Source organism: Chenopodium quinoa, unplaced genomic scaffold (assembly GCF_001683475.1).
Source record: "Chenopodium quinoa cultivar QQ74 unplaced genomic scaffold, ASM168347v1, whole genome shotgun sequence".
In the NCBI taxonomy this organism is placed as follows: domain Eukaryota; kingdom Viridiplantae; phylum Streptophyta; class Magnoliopsida; order Caryophyllales; family Amaranthaceae; genus Chenopodium; species Chenopodium quinoa.
In genome coordinates, this window is record NW_018744895.1 from 1,614,527 (window position 1) to 1,624,150 (window position 9,624).

At 36.2% G+C, this 9,624-nt stretch overlaps 1 pseudogene; it reads right to left on the reverse strand.

Moving 5' to 3' along the window:
- Positions 1-4,233: 4,233 nt before the first annotated feature.
- Positions 4,234-6,872, reverse strand: LOC110706099 (annotated as a pseudogene).
- Between the last annotated feature and the right edge of the window lie 2,752 nt (positions 6,873-9,624).

Sequence of the window (9,624 nt, forward strand, 5' to 3'; positions counted from 1 at the left end):
AAATTTGACTACTACTACTGGTACATTTAGCAAAGATACTCAGTTACAAGTATATTATCCATACATATTAATTTCACATTCACACTAATAACATACCAGCTTGCAACTGAGACATGATCAGGGGTATTTTACTCAAATAAAGCATTATTTTGGCAGAACCAGGCAGCCCATGCAAGATAAGCAACCTTACGAAGGGTCTACCAAGGCTGCTGCTGCAGCTGCTGCTTCCTTGCCATGGCTTGCTGCTGCTATGCTATCACAAACCTCACACACACCAGCACAACACATTGCAAAACACTCAAACTCAAAAAATAGAAACACATGGATATCCTCGATCAAGAACTCACACACAACACACAAGCATCTATCTTCCCCCCTTCTCTAAACCTCGCAAACCCCCAACCATCAATGCCACCGCAACACCCAACACAACTGCTAGCAGCATCTAAAATCAAATTTAGTTTGCAATATTTTTAATAATTCACACAAACTCATACACCAAAATATCAAAAAATTCACAGAATTTTGAACTTTACAAAAATTTGTTCTCATTATAAGAACTAGGTTCTGAAATGACCTATTTCACTCTTTACCAAGAATAATTTTACTTTACAGAGATTTTATTTACATTTGAACCATTTTAATTTACATTAAAATATTTTAGTGTAATTACTTTATTTTTAGTAAATTTGCAACAAATATTAACACTAGAACAATTGAAACTAGTACTACATCTTCTCAGTTCAACCAATACAAATAACTCGTTTAACAATATGAAAATTTACTTGTCTCTAATTGATTTAACTAGATTTAATTGATTTATAAATTTGAATTCTAGGCTAGTTTTCAAATCTAGTTGTTTAGGATTCAAGCGAAAAAAAAACAATCTCTAAAATCATTTCTAACCTCAAAATTTTTATATAACTTGACTTTCAGTATTATGAACTTTAAATTGATCATACTGACAATAAATAACCGAAAAAAAAAGAAATTAATTCCAACATCTCTGAAGTTTTGCATAACTACGAGCCTCAAAATTTTCACCATAAAAACAATATAATCACTTAGCTAAACTGAAAAACAACAAATTGTTGATGAATTTGCAAATATATGCAGCTAATTTTAGTGTAATTACTTTATTTTTAGTAAATTTGCAACAACTACGAGCCCCAATTACGTATAATTTGTATACTCCTCTTTCTCTCTCTACAAAATTTGAAGGTGGGATTTCAATGGAGACAACTGAAGATTGACAATTTCTCTCTCCTCTTGTTCACTGCTAGATAATTTCAATTATTACTTTTCGGATTTTTCTTAATTTAATTTTAATTTTGATAATTTCAATTGAATTCCCAATCTTCTTGTTCTGATTTTTGTAATTTTGATGATTTTAAATCATCTCGTTCGAATTTTGATGAATTCAAATCAACTTGTTCGAATTTTGATAAATTCAAATCAACTAATTGCTTTTGCTAGAGTAGTGGAGTATATGAGCTTGCCAGCAAGTTAGTACTCAGTGTTGTATGCAGAAAGGATAGAGAGAGTGGATGATAGTACATTTAGGTGCTATGTCTACAGGTTGAAATAACCGAAAAATGCTTGTTAGAAATCTTGTGACTTGGTACTCTATTATCAATGAGTTTGTTTTGAATGAGTTCGTAGATATTACTTCGGATACTTTTGATGCGGAAAATGAACTGCCCTTTGTTGTTAGGGGTAGTCAGATTGGTGTGGCAGACGGGGGTAGTTGGTTAATGTCTTAGTTGGTGATATTCGAACAGATGATAATCTTGGTATTTATCATATGAGAAAACAATTCTTTGCTCATCTATCAAATGAGCAAATAATTCTTTCCTCATTTATCAAATGAGCAAACAATTCTTTGTTTATTTATCAAATGAGAAACAATTCTTTGTTCATTTTGTTAAAATGAGCAAACACTTCTTTGTTCATATATCAAACGAGCAAACGATTCTTTTTTCATTTATCAAACGAGCAAACAATTCTTTGTTCATTTATCAAACGAGCAAACAATTCTTTGCTCATTTGATAAATGAGCAACAATTCTTTGTTCATTTTGTCAAATGAGCAAAAATTCATTGTCCATATATCAAATGAGCGCATAATTCTTTGCTCATTTATCAAATGAGCGCATAATTCTTTGCTCATTTATCAGACGAGCAATTGGTGTGTTGTAATGTGTGGCGTGGGAGGACTGTAGCAGCAGCTTAGTGTTGGCTGGGAACGATGGCTGCAAAATTGCTGGTAACAGGGCATGGTTGGTGGCGCCGATATTAGGATGTGTGGCCTGTTGTGGTGATATTGCTGCTGTTGTGCGTGTGATTGGGTAAGGTGAGGATGGAGTTGTGGTGTAAGATAAGAGCTTTGGTGGAGTTGTGCGTGTGATTAGGTAAGGTGAGGGTGGAGTTGTGGTATAAGGTGAGGGTGGAGTTGTGGTGTAAGATAAGAGCTTTGGTCAAATGATCAAATTAATTCTTGGTTGTCTGTATAAATAAGAAAAAGCAAGGAATAAATTGGTGCATAATATTTGTCTTATTATTTAGCCCTCATCAAGTATTACAAGATTTTCTTATAAGAGATGATGCATAATAGTTGTCTTCTTTGACTTTTATATGATGTCAAATGAGCAAGCAATTATTTGCTCATTTTTCAAATGAGCAAATTATTCTTTGCTCATTTTGTCAAATGAGCAAATAATTATTGCTCATTTGTCAAATGAGCAAAAAAATCTTGCTCATTTGTCAAATGAGCAAGCAATTATTTGATCATTTATCAAATGAGCACATAATTATTCGCTCATTTATCAGACGAGCAAACAAACTTTGGTCATTTATCAAATGAGCAACAATTCTTTGTTCATTTTATCAAATGAGCAAACAATTCTTTGTTGATTTATCAAATGAACCGATTAAAAATTTATAACATAGAAAATGATTTAAAACATATGATAAAACCTATTACCTCAATTGGTAGAGCACTATGCAAATGCATAGGAGATGTAGGTTCAATTCCTACATAGGTTATCTCTATAAACAAATTAATTAAAAAAAAAAAATCAAATTCGTACTAAATTATATGAGCAAAAAACTGGTTTGAAATGATTTATAACTATATAAACTTTGTTACAATTAAACTCTCATACAAACTTGTGTCTCTACTTTACATAAATGATGATGTAGGTTCGAATCCTACAAAGGCTGTATTATAAATAATTATATAAAAAAAAAGCCTTCAAAAAAAACTTGATCATGTTTCCTTTTCTGCTCAACTATGCTTTGTTCTATACTTTTTCTTTATATATCCACAGAAGATTAAACCACTCAGAAGAACTAAATTAATATGTATGTATCCATCAACTGATTCATAAATAGAAGTTATCACAGACGACATTTGCTGTATTTCAGGTATATCTGCCTGCCCTGGCTTTATAAGCTGCTTGTAGGTTTCTCAAATGCTAAAGAACCCTATTAGCTTGCAATACAGCAAAAAGGGTAAGAAAAAAAACACTCGATAAATGATGATCAAACCCATTAGATCTCCTACTCTTCCCATTTAAATTTAATAGGGGCCATTTGAGTTATTTGGTCAAATGATCATTGTTGGGAAGTTTTTTTTTTTTAAACACCCGAAAATGAAAAGTGGGAAGTTCATTTTGGGATGGAAGGAGTAATAACCAATAACAAAAGTTGTACCGTACCATACCTTTTCTTTGGCTCTTGAGGTTCCGAACATGGACAAGATAACTAAAGGTGCCGATTATAAGTATGTGTAGACAAGTAGAACAAAGCAGTGGTCGCATCCTTCCTACCACGGGGTGTTCCATTCCCTAACAACTCCAGCTATGGACTCAACTTTCATAATGTTAACCTTATTGTTGTTACTGATAGACAAGTTCAGAACAACAGTGACCGCGTTTTCTTGAGTATTCATGTCTGAACTATGAAGGAGGTTAACCAAAGGGCCGATAGCTCCATAACTCGCTATTATGATTTGGTTATCCAAGTCCCTGGCTAAAATCCTGAGCTCTGAAGTAGCTTCTCTTACAGTTTCAAGTGAAGTACTTTTCACATTATCTACTAATTCCTTTACATGAGCCTTAAATCTTGCAGCAACCCCATTTTGATCATCTCTTGTAGACAAAGGTACGATCATGGGTGAGAATTGGATCGGCTGTAGTCGGGTTTTATGATTGTAACTTTTCCTTTCCTTTTGCTAAGATCTTGTTGTTGCTGATGCAGGAATAACTTGATCCTTTGCCATCATGCCTATTTCATTGATTTCGCCGGGTTCTGATGGATTGTGCAATTGCTGCTGATTGACATCTTTAACTATTTCTTGTTCTAAGTCAGTGTATGAAACCATGATGGACTGAAATTTGAGGGATTATTTATATATAAGCGTAACACCTCTATATTCTTCTTGTGCGCATATTCTGTACAAAAAAAAAGCAAATATCACCATCTTTCTTTTGCTAAGCTATAATGAATTGATGATCAATATTCATCAACACGCGATACGTAAGAAGAACTAATTAATCATGTGGGACGCCAATCATATAATATTGGGGGAATATGAGTAGGAACTCCAATCTTGTAATAGGGGATATGCAACTGAAATTGTAATGTTTAAACAAGGCATATCAATTTAAAATCTTCCTCAAATTCTCAAAACCATCCATTATTTTTCTCTAATATCCCCAAATATACCCCTTTTAGGTTTCTGAGTTTCTAGACCAATTGAGTGTAGTTTGCTCATTTTTATGCTCATTTCTTTGCTCACACTACAAACTTGTGTCTTCAGATTACATAAATGAACCTACGTGGGATTCGAACCCACATCTTTTGTGCATTTGCAGAATGCTCTACCCTTAAGCTAGTAGGCTAACGTATTTAAAACATTCAAACACACTCACAAATGAGCATTAATTTGACAAAATGAGCAAAAATCATTAGCTCATTTGACAAATGAGCATTAAATAGTTTGCTCATTTGACAAAAGAGCATTGAATTTTTTTGCGCATTTGATAAATGAGCAAAAATTATTTGCACATTTTTGCTCATTTGATTAATGAGCAAAAAATTATTTGCTCATTTGATTAATGAGCAAAAAATTATTTGCTCATTTGACAAATGAACAAAAAATTATTTAATGCTCATTTAAATGAGCAAATTATTGTTTGCTCATTTAAAAAATTATTTGCTCATTTGATAAATGAGCAAAAAATTATTTGCACATTTTATCAATATAAAATGTGTTTCTTAATGTCAATATTCTTACATTCATTCCTAACAACTAACCAAATTTTAGTTACAACGAAACAGATAATTCCGCTGTTCAGAAGGTATAGGAACTTCAGAGTCCATGTTCGCTTATTGTTTTTCCTGAGTGGTTCCTTGCTAGCCACTCAGGAAAAATATACGTAGTACTATGTATTTAAAGTTGAAATTTAAATAGAAAATCATGAAACACTGCTGGTGCAATGAAAAATTCCTAAAGTTATATGCTCAGAACAGCTAAAGCATGTTAACAAGAAACCATAGTAGAATAGCTAGTAGATCCAACATTAGTGCTTCGAAGCAGCAGCTCTCTGACTCGATAACCTTTAAGTTAGAGAAATAGACCAGAAAGAATGTAAGTAGTAAAAACCAATACTTACTTTTGCTATGGAGCTACTCAGATAATGGGAAGAGTGAGCTGGTTCATATGATTCAAAGAATGATGCCTCTTCAGGATTTTTGACATTTACCTATTATAGTTTAAAGTTGAAACCACATAATATAGAAAAATGTATGAGATTCCATGCTGATTTCAGAGAACACTATCATGTAATTCAAAGAGGACAGACAAAAGTAGCGAGAGAAGCAGAAAATTAAACTAAAATCCTGCACAGTTACAAGATAACATACACTGAACATACCAAGATAAAGTTCCAAAATAGCTTGTTCTATCACAAGAATCAACAGTAGAAACCATTTGCCAAACCCCATCAACAGCCTCATTCCACAATGTCACGTTGTTGTTACCATCAGCAACAACCAAGATGTTACCCGTTAGGGACCATGACACCCTCCAGACTGGGGTCCTGAAATCATTCAAGACCTTGCCCTCCCATTGATCACCATTCCTTGCGACTGTCCACATAATCACCTTCCCATCTTGTGATTCACTTGAAATGGTAGATTTTGGGAGCCCTAAATTTGGTGCCCAAGCAACGTCCCTAACCCAATCAGTGAGCATTTGGAGAGCTGGGAAGCAATCCATCTTCCAAATCCCGTTATTGAGTTTCCAAATCTTTATTGTATTGTCACAACCTCCTGAACAGAGTTTTTGGACAGGATCATGGACTCCAGATGCTACAAGAGCACCAAGAGCAGTGGAGGGTGCCCAAGAAACAGAGGTCACTCCAACTGGGTGAGCTTGGTCTATCTTATTTGAATCCCAACCACCATCAGACCTCATAGTATAGACCATAATATTCCCGTCTGATGATCCACTTGCAAGACAAAGTCCAAGCTCATGAGGTGCTCATGAGATTGAATTAACAGAGGATTTGTGATTGTCAAAGATATGAGCTTGTGACCACTCATTCTGATTACCTTCCAGATTATAACCTTTCCATCTTAAGAACATGAAGCCAGGATCGACCCAAACTTAGGATGAGCCCAAGAAACCTGCCAAACTGGACCTTGATGACCACACAAGGTAGCAAGATGCTGATGAGAGTTGTTGCTCACCCCAATAATCTTGATTGTGTGGTCAGATGACGCTGTGGCTATACGTTTTCCATAGTAATCCATTTGAAAATCATGGATTGTATCTTGGTGACCAGTCTGAATCTTTTGTATTCCCATGGTTATGAGCAACCCTTTCTTCTGTGACATCACAGTTGTCAATTATTAGGATTCCATAAATGAAGAGACGAGGTTGAAAACAACATTAGAATGCTAATTTCCACAATTACTTTAGAAACAAACATAAAGCAGTCAACCTATTTAGATATGAACTCTATTGCTCTTAGCAATAATTATGAAAATGACATTGAAAATCGAAGAAATAAGTCACAAATTTGCATAATCAATTTTTCTATAATTTGATCATATCAGAAAGGACGAGATCATAAATCCTAATTTCAGTTTTCATAAATCCTAGAATGAATAACAATCAATATCACAAATACACAAACAAATGATCAGGAAAACCCTAAATTTTGCAATCAAAAGCAGAAAAAACTTGTTACAAAATCAAAATTAAATCAAAGAAATATAATGAGAACAAAAAAACAAATCAGAAAAACTAACCACAATCGCCGCCGCAAGGTACACCGGAGATTCCACGAACATCCGCAAATTCTCATCGTTCTCGTACATCAAATCTATGACATCGCAACAAAAACCTCGATGCTCACCATCTCATCAACCTTAGCCACCTCTTTAAGCTTCATCATCAATTCTTCAATCATCAAAAACATCGAATTCATCATGGTTCCAAACTCGAAACTCAGGGATTGCAAAAACAGGATTTCGGCGTCTAAGAAATCGATTTTTGTGAAATGCTGATCTTTGATGCGTTGATCGCCGATTGATTTTAGGGTTTTGAGAGAAAGAGGGGGAGAATCGTAGGTTTTGCTGGAAATCTAGAGGGAGATGAGAGAGAATAGCTGCACTTGAGGGAAATTTAGCAATGGTGATGAAGGAGGAGAGAGAAAATAACTTGCAAAATGAAGGAGGAGAGAGAAAACGTTGTTTTTTTTTTTTTTTTTTTGAAATTATATTTGACCGGGATAAATGGTAACCATTGGATGCAATTGATCCAACGGTTCTAATATATCCTCACATATACTAGGTTCTCACATAAGGGATGTGTTCTCACATGATCCCATATATATATATACATACATATATATATATATATACATATATATATATATATATACATATATACATATATATATATCTATACATATACATATATACATACATATATACATACATATATATACATACATATATATACATATATATACATACATATATATATATATATACATATGTATATATGTATATATATACATATACATATATACATATACATATATATATATGTGTATATATATATATATACATATATATATATATATGTATATATATATATACATATATATATACATACATACATATATATGTATACATACTGATTAGGGGATTTTCCCCGCCCAATCAGTGTTCGCCACGTGGACCAATCAGGTCCTGCCAAGTGTCCTCCATTTGGACCCCTTAGGGCCTGCCATGTGGCACACAGCCATTTGTCCATCATGGACCAATTATGCCACGCCAAGTGGCCTGCTGTTTGCCACCTAGGAAAATGGCCACCTAGGCCCACCTTCTGGGAACAGCCCAATCAGCTCTAGGTTAACCTAAACTTAGAGTTGGGCGCGCTTCCCAAGATTATAAATACACTAATTAATCCTCATTAAAGGGGGTTAAGCAATTAATTACTCTCACCTAGAGAAGCCAAAACACATTGATCACTCCTCACCTTGAGGAACCAGATCTCTCACCCTTTACCTTTCCGCACTTATTACTCTTCAAACAAGTACTAACTTGACCGTCGGAGGCGGAGCTCCCACCACAAGGAGTCTCCGTTGTTTTGCAGGTACAGGCGCAAGGATACTAGTCCCGGAATTGTAACTCTCCCGCAGGACATCAGAAAACCCCGAAACATTTTGGCGCCGTCTGTGGGGAGAGTACTATCGAGATGGCATCACAGTCTGTACCGAACCAAAGCGAGAAGCGTCCTATGGACGACCCTCAAGTCTATACTGACCAGGATATTGACCATGAGGTCGAGGTCGAGACTCACACGGCCCCATACGGGACCTTAAGAGCTCGACGAACTCGTTCCTCCGAAAAGAAGGAACGACAGGATTGCCCGGCGGGATCCAGTAAACCTGCCGGCCAGCCGCTTGATCATCAACAGGCGGCCGAGGGATCTGCCCCCATCACTAGAAGTGAACTCATGACTTTCATGAATAACTTCAAAGGGGAGATCCAGGATCTCATCAATAAGAAGACGCCTGCTCCATCCAAGGAGCAGTCGGCTAGAAGACCCTCTCAGTCTGGGAGGAAGAAGCCTGTACAGGGTCAGGAGGCGACTCCTTACCCTAAGTCTAGGAAGTGGGAGCCGCCAGTGATCGACCTAATGAAGTATCACTTTCCCTCACCAGGAAAGAGAAAGCCCATCCGTCATATTCAGCCGGACGGGTCAAAGAAAACATACTCTGATGCTCGAACGTTGTTAGAGCAGAAGAAGAATGATCGACTGTCAGAGTCGGCCTCAACGTCTGATTTTCAAGACAGTTTACACAATACCTCCTTGAGGTATTCAAACTCAAATTATGAGAGCCAGACAGGCGGTACCTCCCACCGGTCCGGCTCCCAGAGAAACCAGGCGGCACCGCTTGTGCCACCCCAGCCATACGTGCCGCAACCTCAATATTTCATGCAGCCTACTCTGTTTGGAGGACAGGCGGCAAGAAACGTCCAGCCTTTGGACTGGCAACTCAGGTTGCTTAGACTTGGAGAACAGCCGTCCGCCTTCTCCAAG